This window comes from Aethalodelphis obliquidens, unplaced genomic scaffold, assembly GCF_003676395.1.
Source record: "Aethalodelphis obliquidens isolate GAN/ISIS:26980383/991018 unplaced genomic scaffold, ASM367639v1 scaffold13, whole genome shotgun sequence".
In the NCBI taxonomy this organism is placed as follows: Eukaryota; Metazoa; Chordata; class Mammalia; order Artiodactyla; family Delphinidae; genus Aethalodelphis; species Aethalodelphis obliquidens.
The window spans coordinates 3,856,792-3,877,785 of NW_020837957.1; the positions used below are offsets into that span (position 1 = coordinate 3,856,792).

The following is a 20,994-nucleotide window of genomic DNA, read 5'->3' on the forward strand; positions in this document are numbered from 1 at the left end:
CCCATGCCCTTGGCTACTGTTCATACTGTGCCCTTCTTATGTGACAAAGTGGTTGTGAGAATTAAATTAAGTGTAGGATACTCATTTGATCACGTTATACACAAAGCAGGCATGTGCTCAGCTCTCAGAAAATCTTAGCGGATTCTGATTTGGGCAGCTGTTGGCCAGATGGATTAGAGGGGTTTGAGAGGAGACCTGGTAAAGGGCAGTCCAGGCAGAAGGTACCAGGAGACTGCCCAGGGTTTAATCAGAAGGAAAGAACAGAAGATGTAGAAGAGGAAGGCCAGCTAGGATTAGGGTCTTATTCGTCACATATTTTAACTTCTCTAAATAAACATGTAGGATGCTTGGCTCTACTGTGAGTTAAAACAAAGAACAGAGGTCTTTCTTTCCTTCAGCAAACAGCTGACACACGTTCCCATCATAAATTTTGTAATTCAGGATGTAAAACCAAATCCAACAGCCCAACCCAGCCAGAAGGTTAAATAAATAAGTGCTAAATAAATAAATGTAGATGTTGTTCCTTTGCCCATGTGTCTCTACAGAAGATGCCACGTGCTTCTGTTCATTGAAGTCTACTAGTCTGTTTCTTTCTGTGTAAATTTGGGGAACCAGCCTGCTCAGGGTTGTGAGTTGAAACTTTAAGGAGTTGAAACTTTGGGGATTTTTTTTTTTACATTTTCCCATGAAGAGCACCACTGTTAATAATAATTCTGAATCACAGGTGAGAGATCACACCTAACATCTCCTCTTTTGTTTTGAAATGCTGTTAAAGCTCAAAAGGCAGAAACACAGCCCACAGCCTTGGCAGACGTCAGACTCTGCAGGACTGAATGGGGTTTTTCCTGAGTTACTTTCTATGACGGATACTTTGTAACCCAGATGTGTCTGCCACATGGAGAAACTTTATAATTAATAAATCCACATTCCCCCCAAACAAACAAGACAGCATGGCAAACAGTGGTGTTTGCTCTGTTATACATTTGGGTTGGTTTTTCATCGTTTCCAAGGACCAAGGCCCTGGATGTTTCCCATTGCACTGGTGAAAAAAAAATGTGAGAATTCAATTTGCCTATTTTGGCCACATAAACATGAGACAATTTGTGGTCACCAAGTCAGGACTCCTCATTCCGGAGGGCTTGGTAGCAGCGGATGGGGCTGTGAGGCTCCCTAGGGCGGACAATATTGAATCTGGAAGTGCATAGGATCTAGGCCGTGTGGTAAGGAGACTATTCAGAACACCTCCTGGTTTTATGGCATTCAGTCTTTGAGTCACAGTCCCCAAAGAGCCAGAAAAAGCTAGTGTGCGTCTGCCATGGTAATTAAGTGTTCAAGTCTGAAGAAGCTTGAAGAAATCTTACATGTAGCAAAACTACTTCTGCCAGCTTTGTTCACTGTTTCGAGAGCTCACCCAATCAGAGCTCATTCAAGATCCCTTTATTGGACACTGACTCTATGTGTAGCACTGTCCCAAACACTGTGAACAATATTAAATTAGGGTCCCAGCCCTCGAGGAGATTGCAGTGAGTGAGGATGGGAATATTTCAATGTGAAACATGTAATCATTTAAATAATGGTAAAAGTCGTAAGAGGTGGTTTCCTCCTCAGTGAAGCCTTTCAGAGCTGCCCCACCTTCACCACCTGTGTGTTGAGGGCTCATGTCTGAACTCAATTTGATGTAACTCTACTAGAATGGGATCACGGAAAGGTCATAAATTTCAGAGTCAGAAACACTCAAATCTAAATTCCCCATTGCCCGTGAATTAGCGGGATTGTAAGCTCCCAGAGGACAAGTCTGTTTAAACATGGTGTATCTTAGAACTCGGCACAGTGCCTGACGTTTACTAGACACTCTCTAAATATTTGCTGTTGAATACCTAAGTTAACCGTGGAACCCTAGCAAAGTTAACCTGTGAGTCCAGAGTCCCCCACCGGGGTGGTACAGGAGTAATCACACCTGCCTGATAGACGTTAGGAAGTTGTCCAGAATGATGTTTGAGGATGGAGACTCTGGAGTCCCTCTGTCTGCGCCTGAATTCCGACCTGTCATTTATTAGTTCTGTGGCTTTGAGCAAATAACCTGTCTTTGCCTCAGTTTCCCACACTATCAAGTAAGGATAATATTGTAATACTTCCTACCTCTTAGGTTTGTTGTGAGGATTAAATGAATGAACATCTGTATAGTCCTTAGACGAGGGCCTGGCACATAGTATGTGCTATAAAAATATTTGTTAAATAAAAATAAATAAATAAAATATAAATAGAAAATGGGTTTGCATGGGAATTAATGAGTGTTGATGTTGTAAAATGCTTAACATAACCTGGTTCAAATGATGCTGAATAAACGTTAGTTCAAAGAACTTTATATTTGATCCTTATTTCCTAAGCCAGTGCCTGGCTCATTAAAAAATGCACAAAATGGAATATAATTATTAAGAGAATGCTATTAAGTTTTCTGAGGATCACGAGGACCTTGTGGGCTAGCAATACGGGGAGGGGTTTCATCAACGACAGGGAATTAAAGTTGGCTCTTGGTTAGGAATTAAATAGTCAGGGTTAAGGAGTTCACGGAGGAGGCATATAATCTGCATAAACTGGAGGGAGGAAAAATCCAATCACAGTCACAAGATGCTCCATCATCAACAGGACTTGGCACCACTTTCTGGAAGAATAATTTGTTGTGGTCCAGCTTTTTAAGTGAGTGTGGCCAAAACTCTGCTTCAATTCTTCTAGCGTTTCAACTGCTCAAATTAAGACTTTGATGACTGCTTATTTATTCACTCATTTTTTGAGCAAGTATTTTGTAGATTCCACTAAGTATCAGGCATTTTATTAGGGAGTGGTGAATAAAATAGAAATGGACCTTACCTCTTTGGGACCAGGAGGGAGATACAGACTATGAACTGAAAAGTAAACAAATTCTGATAAGTTCTTTGAAGTATATTAAGAGGGCACAGAGGTAGAAAATAATGGAAAGGAAGGGGAGGTTGTTTAGATGAGAAAATATCTCTCCAAGCAGGTGACATTTCACCTAAAGCCACAAAGCTAAGAAGAAAAAAGGGGAGACTATTTCAGGCAGGGAAATGGAATGTTCAAAGATCTTGAGCTTGGTGTATTTAAGAAAGAAGGCCAGTGTGGCTGGAGCAGAGTGACCTGGGGGAAACAGGTAGAAAATGGGGTTGGAGATGGGCAGGGGTTTAATCTTGTGGGGACTTGTAAGGGATAGTAAGGAGTTAAGACTATATTAAATAGAACTGGAAAGGCACCAAAAAGTAGAAGGGAAAATGTTATATAACTTCTTAAAACTCACTCAGGCATCAATGTAGATAGTAAGTTGGATTGGAAAGAAGAGAGGAAGTGAGAGGAACATTGAAGCAGTCTAGGTAAAGAGGTGATGTTTGCTTAGTCCTGGATGGTAGAGAGGCAGGGATAGAAAGAAATGGACAGATTTGCCATATATTTTGGAGATGGGATAGACAAGCCTTGCTAATGGATTCGATGGGGAGAGGTAAAAATAGAAACACTAAGAGAAAGAAAAGCATCAAGAATGAATTTCAGGCTTCTGGCTCGAGCCACTGTATGGTGTTGTTGCCATTGACTAAAATGGATAAGATTAGAGGAGGAAATTGTGGAAGGTGGGGTGGGAAAGAAGTCAAGAGTTTGGTTTTAGCTGCTAATTTTGAGTGTTGTGATGCATCCTTGAGTAGATGTCAGGTCAGCATAGGAAAGGTTAGGCTAGAGATCCATATTTGGAGTCTTCAGCATATAAATTGTGAATAAATTCATGGGCTTGAATGAGAGTGTAGAGGGAGTATACAAATCCAGGGAGAATGACGGCATTGAGATTCTGAGTAGAGAAGGAGGGGATCAGGAAGAAGACTCAGAAAGAATGATCCGAGAGGTAAGAGGAAACCACGGAGAACATGGTATCACAGAGCCTGAGTGAGGAGAGTATTTTGAGAAGGAGACAGCCATCAGCTGTGTTGAAGTAGGTTGAGAATAGAAAAGTGACCACTGGTTCTGACAACACAGAAGTCATTGATGATCCTGACAAGAGTAGATTTATGGGACTTATAAGGTTAGAAGCCAGATTCACAGTGGGTTGAACACTTGAGGATGGTAAAGCATATTTGTATGTTGCTGAAAAAAATTCAGAGACAAGGAGAGGTTACTGGTGGAAAGAGAAAGGAAATAATCAAGGGAACAATCCTAGAGCAGGTAAAGGGTAGTGGGATCCAGAAAGTAGGTTGAGGCCTTGCCTTTTGACCGGAGCAGGGACACCTCTGCAGGTGAAAAAGGAGGAGATAACTTTAGGCACAGGAAATAATCACCATCCTTATAGCTAATATTTATTGAGTTTATTATGTGCCAGGTAATGTTCTAAGTAATATTAACTCATTTAATCCTCATAACAATCTTTTGAGATACGTTCTTACACATACTCAGTTAAAACTTAGAGCGTTCTTTCTCATCTGATAGTTTAAATTGTGGAGTGGAAGGCAGATGGGAGGTTTGAGAAGGGAAAAGGTAGGACATAGTGTCACAGAAAGTAAGTACTCATTGACTTCCCCCAATGAATAAACACCCCCAATAAATTAATAAGTAAGTACTGACTTCCAGGCAATATTGGGGTTCATTTGAGATTTGAAATCATCAATAAAAAGTGAATCTGGGACTTCCCTGGTGGTCCAGTGGTTGAGAATCCTTCAGGCAATGCAGGGGACTCCGGTTGGATCCCCGTTCGGGGAACTAAGATCCCACATGCCGTGGGGCAACTAAGCCTGCAAGCCACAACTAGAGAGCCTGCGTGCCGCAACTACAGAGCCAACGCACTCTGGAGCCCCTGCACCAGAACTAGAGAGAAGCCCACGCACTACAATGAAGCGAAGAGCCCACGCGCCACAACGAAAGATCCTGCATGCCGCAACTAAGACCTGATGCAACTAAAAAATAAAATAAATAAATAAATAAATATATTTTTTAAAGTGAATGTAACACAAAATCCAAGTGGGTCTTTACAGCACTCAGCAGTCATACTTCAGTGGCCTGACTTAATTGATGCTTAATTTAGAAGCAGGGGTAATTTCCAATGCCAGGAGTCATAAAATATACTAGAATCCCCTACTAGCATCCTAGCCCTTAATAAATGTTCATGAAGCTGCTTTGGAAACTTGGCCACAAGGAACCCTTCCCCTACCCCACTACCACTCTTGCCCCTGCTCATAGGGAGGAACCATGGCCTCCATGGGAGAATGATATATAGAATGAACTACCACAGCCCACCAGGATGATGACAGACAGGCACTGGCTGATTTTGACTCTTATACTTAAAAGGAGTCCAAGCTGGATGCTCTGTCCCACTGTACCTCACAGCTTGCCAGGTTTCCATCAGCAACAAGGGCACCTCCTTTACCTGAGAAATCACCATTAGCTCTCCCCATTGCCAAGCTCTCGTGAGTGCGGAAGAGGTACACAGTCTTTACTTGACACAGAAAGCTTTTGATTGACAACAAGCAGTAAGAGCTAAGATTTACTGAGCACTTACTCTATATCAGGATCGGGGCAAAGTGCTTTTTTACTATGCACTGTGTCCCTTAATCTTTAAAACAACACAGTGAGGTATGTATTGTTATAATATCTGTATTACAGGTAAGAAAAATGAGCTTTAAAGAGATTAAGTAATTTTTTTAATATCAGGAAGCTATCAAGTGAAGAAGCCATGAGTTGATTCCAGAAAACCTGACTCCAGGATCTAGGCTCTTTTAACAAGTACATTATAACAGCAAATCAGTGAGCAGCCTTGCCAGGTCAAACTACTGTGCATATTCATGGTATCATACACTGCCACCATTCTATAAATTTTATTCAGAAAACACATGAATTTTGTTTTCATCTATGTTGAGACCGGTTTCTACTCTCCCGTGCTCTCAAAATGAGGGATTAATTCATTGGGGGTGTTTATAGAATTGATGGCTTTTATTCAAATGTCCCTCTTTTCATAGCAACCAGCCTATTAAAGAGAAGGGTTTATGGTTGTTGGTTTTTGCAAGCCTGGTGACCTACGTTAATATAATTTTCCCTGAAGTCAAATGTGTTGATACATGTGACACAGCATAAGCTGAGCTCTGTGGACTCTAAGGACTGGCAATGACCTGATCTTTTCCCACCACATACTTATGAATTGAGAATTGTCCTTTACAAAAAATTCCCTGATAATTGAGGTCAATTTGAAAATTTTAGTCTCAGCATCTGGGCATCTTAACTGTCCAGGTTATTTGCGGATATACTAATAATATGCTATCATTACAATAATGATAAAAGCCAACAACAGGTCAAATGCTTACTCTGTGCCAGCTAAGGGCTTTATGTGCCCTTTTCATGTATAACAAATTCTTAGAGACTATCATTAACCCTATTTTGCAGATAAAGAAAATGAAATGGAGAGGGGTTAAGTGACTAGCCCAAGGTCACATAGTTACTAAAAGGGAAAATGAGAATTGAGAATTTAGAGCTTTTGAAGGCCAAGTCATCATTTGGAGACAGAAAACCATGGAAACAAATCAAAGCTTCACTACTTAGCAGTTTGAAAGATAAAGTTTACAAAACTGACTTTGCAAGGATGGCAGAACAATCCACGTAAAGCATCAAGTACGTACCTGCCAACTAGTAGATGCTCATTGAATGGTAGCTATGGTTATTAAGTGGAATGAGCTGGAAAGTTGAATAAGTGTTCCATAATTTTTATTTAATTGGTGAACGTACGTATTTCAAATACCTGACCCATATCAAATATGCTCTTCTCTCCTTATTGTTTTAAGTGTCCAAATTACTCAGGTAATCAACCCACGCCCCCCTTCCTTCTACCTTTTTGGATGTGATCTGTGCCCAAGACTCCCTCAGACACACTAATTCTACGTAATTTGAAAAGTAACATAAATATTTCTGTTGTCCTTCTGTTCTTTCTAAGTAAATTTGAATGAATTCAAGATATTTTTCCAATGGCTTTAGGTATAGATGTTTGCAATGCACCAGAGCTCCCTGGGGGTAAGATGAAAAACAAACCCAGCTGGAGTATGCTGGTGACCCAGTAGCCCAGACCTGCCATAATAACCTATTTGGGGATGCCATGGTAATCTGGTCTGTGGCATTTGGCCGAGTGGTTCCAATTGTGACATATGATGATTCAAGTTTACTCATGTACACACCAGAATTTCACAAAATGACCTTTTTTGAGGTCTTTGAGGTTAGGGAGGGAGCAGGGAGGAGCATCGAGGCACTCTAAACAAAGCAGCTTTGTTTTTACACCACTTGTTTGGACAAATGTCCCCTCATGTGCAGCAGCTATTTGCTGCTGGGCTCTTGGCAGAATGACTAAAATGGGACAGAAATTAAGGACACATTCTGAAGTCCCCTGGAAAATCACCCTCTCCGGCAAATGTTACCCTTGGGATGGTAACTCAATGGATGATTTCTTGTCACTCACTTCCTTACTCACTTTTTTCCTTTACGGGCATTTTCAAGGTGGTTGAAATGGCTACTTCTTAGGCATCTGCTATGCATATCCTGTACCCGGTCCATGGAGGATGGAGCATGGGGAAAAACCATTTATCATCTTTGGGATTCATTCTCCTGGTCTGTAAAATGGAGAATTAGACTACCTTAGTGATTCCCAAGTTTTATACATATTTAATAAAGCATATTCAATTTTTCATTTAAAAAAGAGAAGAAAAATATCTTCAGAAACCACAGAAAATAAAGCTTCACAAACTCTTCTTAGCCAATACGGATATAAAAAGCACAGAATCCCAACAAAAGGGCCATCTGAATCTACATAAGGGCAAGGTATGTGGTCTTTTATGTTTTTAACCTTATAAAACCGGTAGAAAAAAAAAAAAAAAACAACTGGTTGAGAAACTCTGGACCAGATAATCTCTAAGGTTGTTTTCAAGTTCAAGAAATCTATGGTTGTACAAAATTGCCTCCCAAAAACAATTGGTGTTTTTATAGCTCAAAGAAGAGAGATGTATTCTTAGAGAAGGATAAATCGTCAGGGCTTGAGAGAGAGTCAGTCATTTCCAACACTGACTTCTGATTGTTGATTCATAAACACATGTATGTGCTGACCCACAAAACACAAGTTCTGATTAATTCTACTGATATTGGCCAGCAATCTAATTAATTTAGGCCCGAAGTGAATTTTTGACTTGAATTATCAATCTCTAATATCTTACTAGCCTAAGTTAACCAGATAATTTAATGAAGAAGTATTTATTAAACTACTTCGGTTAACTTTCTCTTTAACTCTTTTTTTTTTTTGAGGGTTAAATTATAAAACTTTATTTTCATTACAGTTTAAATTCAGATCCCAAGCTTCCCATCTTTCTGTTGCACTTTTGATCTCTCCCTAATACCGTCTGTGCATATCCAATTCCTCCCATCTTCTTAAGAGCTGTTCAAATGCCAGTCCCACAAAAAAGGTTTCCTCTTCTTCCACCCTCACTTCCTTGCAGGTGAAAAGAATTTCTCATGTTATCAATTTCCCCAGCACTTGATATTGTGGGATCTCTTTAACTCATGTGCTTTACAAACAAATGGGTAATACATTTAAAAGAAAGAAACAGTAACATCTTAAGTTCTTTTTTTTTAAAGCTGTATTTTATACGGATTTTCTTTGCATGTGAACTTTTTTATTAATTCAGAATGGTGAGACAAAAGAGGAGAGAAACAAGATTAGACGTCGTAAAGGAAAAATCAAAGAGCAGAGAAACTGGCAAGAAATTGAATTAGAAGAGAAAGTGAGGAATAAAATCCAAAAAAGTTTTTTAGGGAAAATCCCTGTGTAAAGGAAAAGAATCCAAAGATACAACACATGTGCTTCATGACTCAAAGGTATTGGCTTTGTACCTGGGTGATTCATTTGGTGGAAAACATAGCTGGGTCAGAGAACTTTTTGCTGGCCGCAAACTTTCTTGGAGTCATTTGAAGCTTCATTTTGTGTGTGTATTTTTTCTCACTTCTTCAAAGGAAACATTAATTGCTTTTCAGAAATAGCCCTGGTCATTGGAGTTTATCTGTTTGAGCACTTGAGATTTAGAATTAGATCATGGACTTTGGAATATGGAAAGTATTTAAGAAACTGGGACAGGTTTGTTCCAAGCGACCTTTCTTTGTCTCCTGACAGGAATAGATAGATAGTAGGTCCTGCAAGGGAGCCCCGTTGAATAGGTCCAAAGGGGACAATCTGCCCCTTGGAAAAGATAGACTGGACCAGTGGTTTAGAACTTTTTGGACCATGACTTGCAGTAAGACATAAAGTTTACATCAAGACTGAGTCCCCACATATGCATGTGTTTTATAAAACAATATCTTACTACATGTGTTATACCTGATGTTTTCTATTCTAGTCTAGTCTTTTGTTGTTTAAATAAATACTGGCCAAGACCCATTAAATAGATTTCATAACTTATTGTTGGATTTCTACATATGTTCCCCAGTTTCTTTCCTGTCTGCAACACCTTCCCCCAGACACACACACATTGCTCAAATACAGTACAGCCCATTTTCAGAAGCATCGCTCTCACTCCACCCCACATGTCAAAATACTTGCAGTTTCTTGAGCACCATGCTCTCTTTCACTTCCCTGCACGTGTCATTCTCTGTCTCTACTCAAAGCACTTTAGAGCTTTCTCACTTCACCTCCCTTTTCTGCACCAAGCTAACTCCATCTGGTTAAGACTCAACCCAGGGCTCAAAAGTCCTTCCCCTCAGGCTGTGTTGACCTGTTTTCTCTTCTCTCCCAAGCATCCTGGAGACATCCTTGTCTTTATCTCAGCCTCATCTTGCTATGTTATGGTGATCCATTTATATGCTTTTCTTTCCCACTAGACTCCCTGAAAGCAAAGGCTATGTCTTATATCCCCAGGAACTGGTCTACGGTTTGACACATACCTGGTTCATAAATTTTGGATGAATGAGAGCCTGCCTGTTGGTCGGCACATAGTACTGAGTTGCTGCCTCCTTGGTAAGTTGTAGTCTGTTTACCACAAACGAGAAATGAGTATTCTTTAGTGGAAAATATGCACCTGAGTTGCAGTAGATGTGCTGACCCTCAGAATCTTTTTTCTGTTGCTCATAAGATATAGTGTAGCAAAGCAGGTGGAAAACTCAGGCTTTGGAGCTGCACAGAACTGGATTTGAATTTTGGCCCATTGGTTACAAGCTCTGTGACCTTAAGCAAGTTACTCAATTTTTTAAAATCTCAGTTCCCTCATCTGCAATAATGACCTTCTATGACTGTTGTTAGGATTGTGTAGATGTTAAATCATGGGATATAAGCTCCGTGAGGGCAGGAATTTTTGTCACTTTGGTACCTTGTCATGGACTTAGAAAAATGGCTGGCACATATTTGTTGCATAGGTGAATATTTTGCTGCTCTCAATAGGCCCTCAGTAATTCAAAGCAGCTCTTATTCCTGTGAATATCTTATCAAGTTTTGCACAGGATTCCTTGGAATATGCATGATGTGCATGATAATTCCTTATAACTTCTTTGGTCAGAAGTTAGGCTCCTACCTGTGAGAGGACACTTTCATACCCTGACATTCAACGATTCAAGATGCAGGTAGAAACATTTGTCTTCCTGAAGAATGTTGTATTTCATGCTGTTAGTCTAGAATGAAGTTTAGTCATTGCAAGGTTGGTTGATTTTGTAGAGGTCCTTCAGTTCTGTTTTTGAGTTGCCATGTATGGGCGTTTGATTCTTTCTTCTTCTCTTGTCTCTTTTCCTGTTAGACATCCATGAGCCATATCGTCATTCACTACGTATTAGATAGACTCACACAGATTCTGATTCAGGGTCTTGGGAAACATGACTGAATTTCTCAGTGTTCCTAAAGTTGTTTCATTCTTTTCCTCTGCAGAGATCTTGTGTAAGATCCATAAGGATGGAAAATCCATTATTGCCTAATGTCCTTACTGTTTCCCATTTCATGAATAGAGGTTTGTATTCCTAAGTTTCATTTTGAGCCTTTCCTATTTTCACTACTTTCCTGAGTATCTTGTGCCAAATAATGAAAGTATCGTTTTAAGCTTTTTTGAATTTCATTAGCTCACGGACATCTCTCAATACTACATTTCTACCAGAAAGACAAAACAAAGAAAGAAATTTTAAGAAGCAATTCTCAAAGTCTTCCACAAAACAGGACAAATAAAATGATGGTATTGCTTCATTTAAAAGATCCACATCAAAATGTTCTAACCTTAACTTTCTCATGCCAAAAGCCACTTCATTGTAGTATTTACTGAAGAATCTTTAAGTAGTAGGGTTAAATGATCCAGATTATTAGTCCATTATGGTTGTTTACCTTGTATTTCACATGGTAATAACAGGGTTGTCCTACTCTTTTATATGTAAAAGTCTGCCAAAAACTATTTTACTCATTTGTTAGTGAATTTAGGTGTGAATTCCAAAGTGTGCTCCTTATCATAAATTCCTCAGATATATAATAACAGAGTGTATACAAAAAAAGAATGGTAAATCCTATGACACTATATTAATTTAATATCTTAAGTCCATCAACGGAACAATATACTAGTATACTTTTGTTCTCACACTGACTTCTGTTTTCAAACTTAAGATTACCCCTAAGTTACTATAGTCATATCAGACTAGGTGGGGCTCTTCATTACATTTTTGAAAGTAGGAGGAGGAATATATTTGGGGGAAAATAAGACATATTTTGTGTGAGTCTATCTAATACATAGTGAATGACGATATGGCTCATGGATGTCTAACAGGAAAAGAGACAAGAGAAGAAGAAAGAATCAAACGCCCATACATGGCAACTCAAAAACAGAACTGAAGGACCTCTACAAAATCAACCAACCTTGCAATGACTAAACTTCATTCTAGACTAACAGCATGAAATACAACATTCTTCAGGAAGAGAAGGGGAAGCTTGCCTGACTAACTAATAGGTTTCACTTAGTTGGTTCAGTGTTGGAGGACAGGTAGACCACAGAAGGGCACAGCTTTCTGGAGAAAAGAGGAGGGTTAACATTTATGGAATGCCTACTACGTGCTAGGTGTTTCACAGTCCTTTACATCCTCACACAGAAACTCTGGAGAAGATTATTGCATTAAATTAAAGATATGCTGCCCATAACAAAAATTCAGTCATCTGTCCAAAGTCCTACAACTCCTAGGGGGCAGGGTCCAGATTTGAACCCAAGCTTTCACAACTTGTGTTCTTTCCACTAACAGCACGGTCTTAGGATACTCCAGGTAAACCTGTATGTGTCCAGTCAGGTGAATGTTGCACTTGACATCTTTTAAATTTCCACTTTACAAACAATTTCTTGACAAACTGAGGGAGAAGTTCCACACAATGGAACTGAGATATCATCTCCGCTTTCTACCCCTGAATGGTTCCTCTGAGGGCATCACTGCAGCCTTTTACATGGATATGAAAACATTTAGTAGAGTGGAAAATATTGTGTTCATGGTAGCCAAAAGTTCCTATAGTACTTTTTTTTTTACATCAGTTCATTTTATACATGTTTAACATATTCTAATGACGGTTTCCAATGTGAAAACCAAGTTTAAAATAACTTGATCACCTTGTTTCAAACACAGCTGTTCACATACCATACTCCAGCTCCATCCATGTAAGTAAATCCTCTATAAAAGCTCCCAGGAAATTTCAGAAAAATATAATCTTCTAATTTAAAAGTTGATCAATTTGCCAAATGATGCAGGCAGGTTTGCTTCTCTAAAAGCTTCTGATAAGGTCGGATGTGCATGACAGACTCTAGCTATATCTTCACAGGATGCTCCATATTCCAGTGCAAGAGCAGCTCCATTTATCATTTCACCAGCACCTGGTCCTAGAATATGTGCTCCCAATACTCTGTCTGTTGATTTCTGCCCAAGTATCTTCACCATACCATCTGTGTCAGCGTTTGTCTTAGCTCTGCTGTTAGCAGCAAATGGGAATTTCCCAACTTTGTACTCAATACCCTCTTCTTTCAACTGCTCTTCTGCTTTGCCAACCCAAGCAACTTCAGGCTGTGTGTAAATCACCGATGGTACACAATTGTAGTCAATGCGCACAGCGCCACCAGCCATCCCTTCTACACAGATAAAGCCTTCATCCTCTGCTTTGTGAGCCAGCATTGGACCAGCAACCACATCGCCGATTGCATAGATATTTGGAATTTTAGTTTGGAATCTGGTATTTACTAGAATTCTACCTCTAGGATCCAGCTCAATTCCAAGCTCCTCTAGTCCCAAATTCTTAGTAAAGGGTCGTCAACCAATGCAAACCAGGAGTACATCACAAGTGATAACTTCAGCTTTATCACCAGAAGCAGCTTCAATAGAAACATCAATTTTTCCATCTGACTTCTTAGTAGCACCAGTAAATTTGGTATTCAATTTAAATTTAAATCCTTGTTTTTGAAGGATGCGTTGAAAGTTTAGATATCTCCATATCAATTCCAATTCCACCAACATGACCCCAAAACTCAACTGCTGTCACGTCTGCACCAAGTCTTTGCCAAACTGAGCCCAATTCTACACCTATTACTCCTGCACCAATGACAACCATCTTTTCTGGAACTTTTTTTAAAGACAAAGCACCTGTAGATGACACTACTGTATCTTCATCAATCGTAATTCCAGGAAAAGGAGTGACTTTTGAACCTGTGGCTATAAGAATGTTCTTTGTATCAATAACTTGAGTGCTGCCATCGGCTTTCATAGCGGTGACCTGATTTTTCCCAGTTATCTTTCCATATCCATTTACATGAGCAACCTTATTCTGTTTGAATAAGTGGGCAATTCTACCCGTTAAAGCTTTTACTGCATTACTCTTCTGCTCCATCATCTTCTCTAAATTCAAGCGAACTTCAGACATTTCAATTCCTCTAAATGCAAAATCTTTTCCATGGGCCATATGGTAACAATGAGAGTTATTCAATAAAGCCTTAGAAGGAATACAACCAACGTTCAAACATGTTCCACCGAGTGTTTCATTTTTCTCAACGCAGACTACCTTGAAGCCTAACTGGGCAGCTTTAATAGCAGCAACATATCCTCCAGGACCAGAACCTATCACTGTTACATCAGCATCAATTGGTTAATCTGCATAAGTTCTCAGTGGCACTGCAGAAACTCCTTGCAGACCATGAGATATTCGATTGAAATGGCCTCTCTTATATTCCTCAGTCAGAAGTCCAAAAATCAGCTTCACGGGGCTAAAAACGTGGTGTCATCAGGGAGGATTCCTTCTTAGACTCTAGTGGACACTCCAGTTCCTTGCCTTTGCCACCTTCTAGAGGCTGCCCACATTCCTTGACTCGTGGCTCTCTCCTCCCATCTTCAACGCCGGCAATGTTGTGTCATCACGGCTTCTCCTCTGACTCTCCTTATAGTACTTTTTAATAATAATAAAGTTGATTGCAGAATGGAAATATTACAAGGAAAAGTAACATGCTATAACATAAACTCCTAATGATATGAATATTAAAATGCAATCAAATGCATATTGAGGACATTTGCTCTATTGCACAAACACAGGCATCCAGAGTGATGTCTTCTCTCTACTGTTCTTGCTTTTATCTTTAGCCGTGTGAGAAGACTTTCAAGGGTCCTATTTCATTTCTCAGAGTGACAGGCTCATCCTACAACAAGCAGAGTGACTGGCCAAAGCTAACGGCTTCCTTGAATAAATTCATTTTCTGGTGATTTGGGTTCCCCTCTTCACAAGACTTCCTGAGATACTGATCATGGAAGGGAATATTATCTCTTTAGTTCTGGGCACTTAGTCAGCACTCAGACCACATTCCTGGCTGCAGCCTAGAACATCACTTCTGGCTGGACTCACTTCTCCTTGCCCACCGAGATCAGCCAATTCACTGAACTTTATTGATTGTGAGCTGCTGATTTATCTAGTCTCCTCGTTTCACGTGTGAGGGACAGAGATTTGGAATGACTTCCCTCTGCTTACATAGCTGATGATAGAATGTGGGCTGGAATCCACATTTGACTCCCAGTCCAGAGCTCTTTCCACTCCCCGGTCCCTCACTTATTAATACATTCATCAAATATGTGTTAGATGCCTACATGCGTGTAAGGAGCTGTGACTTAAGACACAGATCCTGCACTCAAGGCCTTTACCCTTCTCTATGTTTTTGATTTCCAGAGGGTCTGAGTTCCATTAGGAAGATGACTCTATGCCAGGGCAATCTCTCTACCCTGGATGGATTGGGCAATCACAACTTGTTAGGTACAGCTCCATTTCTAGTATCCAAATGTATTGTTCATAAACAGCCTATTCTCTAGTCTTCTTTTTATTGGGTTTTCTCACCCAAACATGACATTATTGACAGATAATGTTTAAATGGGTGGGCTCTGAAGATCAAGCTATTAATACCTCAAGTAGTCTCCATTTTCTCCCTAGTAAAAGATAGCATGGATGTGTATGCGTGTGTGTGTGTGTGCATCGGGTGTAGTGCACTGAAACACTCAGAAGAAAACCATTTGTTCATGAATGGGCCACAGTACAAGCTACAGATTTCTTCTGGGCCTCACATGGCTGCCACATACACCAGACTACCAATAGCAGATAAGCAGATTTTTGTCAACTGGTAATTTTTAATAATTTAAGCATACTTTTTCCCATTATTTTAAGGACCTGTTTTGGAGCTTCTTCATTTGAGCAGCAAGTATTTCCTGAGGGCCTGCTGTGTTCCCAGTTCTGTAAAGTTTTGGGCTATGGGAAACTGAGTCAGATATCATGATCCTCAAGTCACTTTCATGCTTCTTGTGCTGTCATTCTTGCTTCAGTTGATCCTGAAGTAAAAAGGACTCGTATGTCACAGAGGAGGTAGCTGAGGCCCCGAGAAGTTTAGTGACATGCCAAGATCCCCAATACTAGCAAGTGATAAAGCTGGGGCTAGATCTCTGATCTTTTTGCCACTGGACAGCACTCTTTTCTTTTTTAACTACACAAGATTGCCTGTCAATATTTTTCAAAAACACAGGATATATTAGAGAAAGAATTCCTTGCAGACATATAATTGTGACCTCATGACAGAATAATAACAATGAAATGAAAATGTTAAAGTTAATTTAAAATGTTACCTAAAACTAGGTCATGAATGTATCCCCTAGCCTTTCCTCCCCATGGGCATAAGTGAGTTCCTTTCCCAAATGACTGGTTTGGTTTTTTACACCCATGTGAGTTACAAAGACCTTTTTATTACAGGGATCCCTGCTGAACTTCTCCTAGGGAATGACTGTGTTGGGAGAAATACAAGTAGCGAGTTCACTGGGCGTTTATAACTCGAGAGAAATCTCCTGCTAAAGCTTGGAGCTTACTGCTCATCCACCTGATTAACTTTGTCTGGGAGGTGGTCATTAGCCTCCCAAACCCCAGAGGTTTGGACTGTTCAGTTACACTAAGCCCAGAAGCAGGGAGGGATTAGGACACAGCTTCCCTGGGTGAAAATGGGGAAAGCTAAACTGCTTCCAGATTGCAGTTCACTGTCCTTATACTGATTTCTGGAGGACTTGAGAAGGTCCTGAAGCAGAAGGGACCCATTGGCTTTGGAGGCAAGAGATGATGGAAATGCACAGTTCATCCACAAACCAGATGCTCTTAGCATCACTCCCTAGCTGGGTGACATTCATGGGACTCTTTCCCATTGGTTTCCACATTTGTCAAATGAGCAAGAAAAACATAAAGAATTACAGATTGACAGTTTGGTAAGTTTCCCTGATGGTCACCTTACTGTTATCTACTACGTGGGCTATGGTGTTGTGTAGCCTGGGAGAATCTAAAAATCTGGATTTGGGGGCTCTTGATTTATTTGATTTATTGTCAGCAGATGACATTAAAAGTAGCTTGCATTTGCTGAGCAAATCTAGATGGACAATGGTGGGTGGAAACAGGGAGTGGCCAGGATGGTGGCCGGAATTAGAGATTGCAAAGCACTTTCCCACACATTGTGTCATTGGATTCCTGCAAAGTCCTTCAAGGCAGGTATTCCTATTGACAAATGAGACAAATGAGATTTGACAAATGAGAAAATTGATGTTCTAAAAGGTTAAGCAATGTCCAGAGCTCACACACAAGAACAGTGGTGGCAGTATAAAAAGTAGAATATAAGCCAAAGCCCTTGTTTCCTTATGCGACATACCAGAGAGTGATGAGAATCTACCACAAAGCTTTGTAGCTATCCTCAGATAATCAGCAACTGTTTATAGTATATTATTGACACGGGACTCCAGTCTTCTATTCTTTCTGGACCTCTAGAACTTCTCTTGTTTTGGCTTCTCTTCCCACCTCCTCTTGATCTATGTAGCTCCTTCAGCTTACCACTTAGACACCACTTCCTCCAAGAAGTCCCCAAGACTTTGTTAGGTGACCATTCTTTAGGCTTATGTGGTATCCAGTGATTATCACCACTTTATCCTTACCACTCTAATTAAATTACCCATATTGGAATATCACTGTCTAGGCACTAAAACTAGTTATTTACAAATCATTCACCAGTGGTTATTTTTTCACCATTTAACCCCAACATATAAGATGATAAGCTCTGTCTGGATAAATATTTCTTGAGTAAATGCTGTGTAAGCTACTGTAACCAAAAGGGAATTTGCTTCCACATTACCCTTGGGGTAGGAGAAGATGGAAAGCTCTTTTAAAGCCATCTAAAACAGTAGCATTCCCAGGAGGAGGCTCTCAGGAAACCAAACTCTATAGCCATTTGCTTAAAACATTAGGTTATTCCCAGAAGTAAGACTTAGAGTTGGGAAAGGACTAAAAGTGTGATAAGGATGGAAGTTAGTGTTTGTGTAACTCTATGGGGAAAGAGGTGAGAGTAGATACTTTTGGAGTTACTGGAAAACTTAGCCATGACACCCTGCCTGCTCATGTGTCTGGTGCTATTGCTGGGAACCAAGCTTCATACCAATCCTCTGTCAGATATCAGTTCCTAAGAAGAGACTTGAACTTGCTATGTGGTTATTTATAACTGTATCTTCCTATTTGGTGCCAGATTAGAAGACCCTACAATACCACTGATATATGTTATCAGAACCACATATCGACAGAGTATGATAATCATGGTAGATGATGAGCAGGGTGTAGGACTCACAAATCGGGTAAATACAGAACCCAGCACTTTAACCTAGAACCTGTATATCCCAAATCCTTTCAAGTATCTAAGAATTAATGAATGCGTAAATGTAATCATCACATAAAATGAATTAGTGGAGTCCTGGCTGCAAGGCCATTTCTGCAATGGCAGAATCTTAAAGGACATGGAGAGCTTGACAAGGGTTGAGTATTACAGGCATTGTGCTGAACTTTCAGCGAAAGCATCCTAGGCAGTGTGTAAACAAATGGACATGGCTGTGCTCCAGTTAAACTTTATTTACGAAAATAGGCAGTAGGCTGTGTTTGGTTCCTCAGACTTTCCTGATCCTGGTGTAAAGTATAGGTAGCAATTTACAATTTTATTTCCTTCTGAAAATCCTTCCTTTGTTCTCCTTTGCCTACAAGCTGAAGCACAAATTCCTTAACTCTATTCCAATCTGAGCAGTACTTTCATACCACCTGAGAGTTTATGCTCTTTTTCTTCTCTTTGTGCTCAGTTCACATCGTTCTGTTCTTAAGGCTTTCTGCTTAACCAAATCCTACCCATCATTTGTGGAAGATGTTCTCCAGTGGGGTAGAGGGGTTATATCAGAATCATCTGGGGAGCCTTTTGACATTAGACATAGTGCTTATCAACCACCCTAAATTCTGATAGGCCCAATGAGGAGGTGGGGCAGGGCAGGGATTTGTATAGCTTGCAAATGTTCCTAAGCTTATTCAGGTGATAGACACTCGCCCCCCAAACCAGTGCTCTATGGCATTGCTAAAGTCCCACTTCCTCCAAGAAACCTTTCCTAACCACATTAACCCATACTCAGCTTTCTTCCTTTGGACCCCATTAGTCCTCTTTGGCCAAAAAATTCATCTTTAGCACTTACTGTATTTTTTTGGTTTTTTAAGTGTTTCATGTATCTGCCATTGTTGTTCTAGGTGCTGGGGACTCAGCAGTGAACAGGATGGTAAAGACCCTTCTCTCTGAAGATTACATTCTAGTGACAGAGAGAGACAGGCAATAAGCATGTGCCCAAAGGAATGGAGGAGATAATTTCAGATAATGAAAAAAAAACAAGCTAATGGGATAAGGGGTGACCAGAGAAGGGAGCTGGAAGGATAAGAAGGTGCTGTTTTGGATAGGAGAATCAAAAGGGTTTTATGGCATCTATAACTGAACTAAAAGTTGAGTGCAGAGATCTAGGGGAAAGGAATTATAAGCCAAGGGAACAGCACAGTTTTATCTTTCTTTTCTCTGAAAATGCTGTTGAATGTAGAATGTTGGAGTAGTCAGCCTTAGAGATGATTAACAACAGTTCCCTTATTGAGGACTGCCAAATAAAATGCAGGATACCCAGTAAATTTGAATTTCAGATAAATAACAAATAATTTTTTAGTATAAGGACAGATTATAGTATAAGAACTAAAAAAATATATTATTTATCTGAAATTGAAATTTAACTGGCTGTCTTTGTTTGTCTTCATTTTGTTTGTTTTTTGGCTAAATTGGACAACTCTGCAGTTTACTCATAAGAAAAGTAACCCAGGGCAATTTATGTTTGATACCATCCAGTTACTTGGAGCTGAGTTGGAACAAACTCTGAATCTAAAGCAGAGCCAATTCAATTTGGTGTTGATATGTTAGAATATCTTACATTGTTTTCTAACTGTTTCCTTGGGTAGTGATTTGTCTCCCCAACAACTCCTTACGGTCATATTTCCTGTGACTTTTATTTTTTTATCATACACAAGGTACAATATTAAGTACTTAATTCATTCTTTTATCCCCTTTCTATTATAAGCCTACAGTAGAAGTATTGATCTGGGTACAAAGAGGACATGGCCTCTGTCCTTCAGATAATGAAAAATGCGTATATATAAATCACTTTAAATCAGCTAAGAACATGATAAAGTGTCACTGCAGAAGAGCGTGATGGCACTGGTGTTCTGAGCAGGGACAGATGGCTTCCAGCCGTGGGATTCAAGGAAGACGTCAAGTAGAAGTTCCATCTGACTTGGGACTTGATTGATGGCAAGGATTTCAATAAAGGATTACAGAGAACATCATCTATGCAGAGAAAACAGCACAGACCAGGAGATCGTGGTGAAAATAACAGGACTTACTTGGGGAACAAATCCATCCCTGTGTTTGCAGCTGAGATTTGAGTAAAGGAGAAGAGTACGTGATGCTGGACCTGGGTTAGAAAGAACCCTGAACACCAAATAAAGGTATTTGGATGTATTAGAAAGGTCCTGGGGGTCATTAAAGATTTTTCATCTGGCACTTGATGTAATGAGTCACGTATGAAGAAAATCAATCTTTTGACGCTATAAAACATGGAGACCAGTGAGAAAGTGACTGCAATAGCCCTGGTTGGTTAAATGAGGGCTTGACTATAATTTATAATGAGAGAAAGGGAAAGATGGGACTGGATGCAATCGATATTTTTGAGGTAGAATCCACTGAGCCTGCCAACTGGTAGGTTGTAGAAACTGAGAAAAAACAGGAAGCATGGAAGATAAAGCAGAGATTTTAAGTTTAGATAACTATGGGAATGTGGATACCATTAATAAAAAATATGGAAGTCAGGGAAAAGGGCAGATTGTAGGTGGGAAGAAGATTATGGCTTTATCTTTTTAAACATAGCATTATAGAATTTCACAGCTATTGAAGTCATTATGATTATGCCCAATCCCTTTGTTCCGTGTAGAAGAAAATCCAGCGAGAGTAAATGACTTGTCTATGATCACTCTGCAAGTTAGTGGAATAGCCAGTTGGGGAAATCAGATGCCTTGAACAATGCTTATTTCATAAAATGATCTATTTTATGATGAGT

At 39.8% G+C, this 20,994-nt stretch overlaps 1 protein-coding gene and 1 pseudogene across 3 annotated transcripts in view; one reads left to right on the plus strand and one right to left on the minus strand.

Moving 5' to 3' along the window:
- The window catches only part of PDE4B (phosphodiesterase 4B), a 593,994-nt gene that overhangs the window by 505,049 nt on the left and 67,951 nt on the right, over nucleotides 1-20,994 (plus strand). The gene's annotated exons all lie outside the window — the stretch shown is intronic.
- On the minus strand, nucleotides 12,718-14,210 carry LOC113624327 (dihydrolipoyl dehydrogenase, mitochondrial pseudogene; annotated as a pseudogene).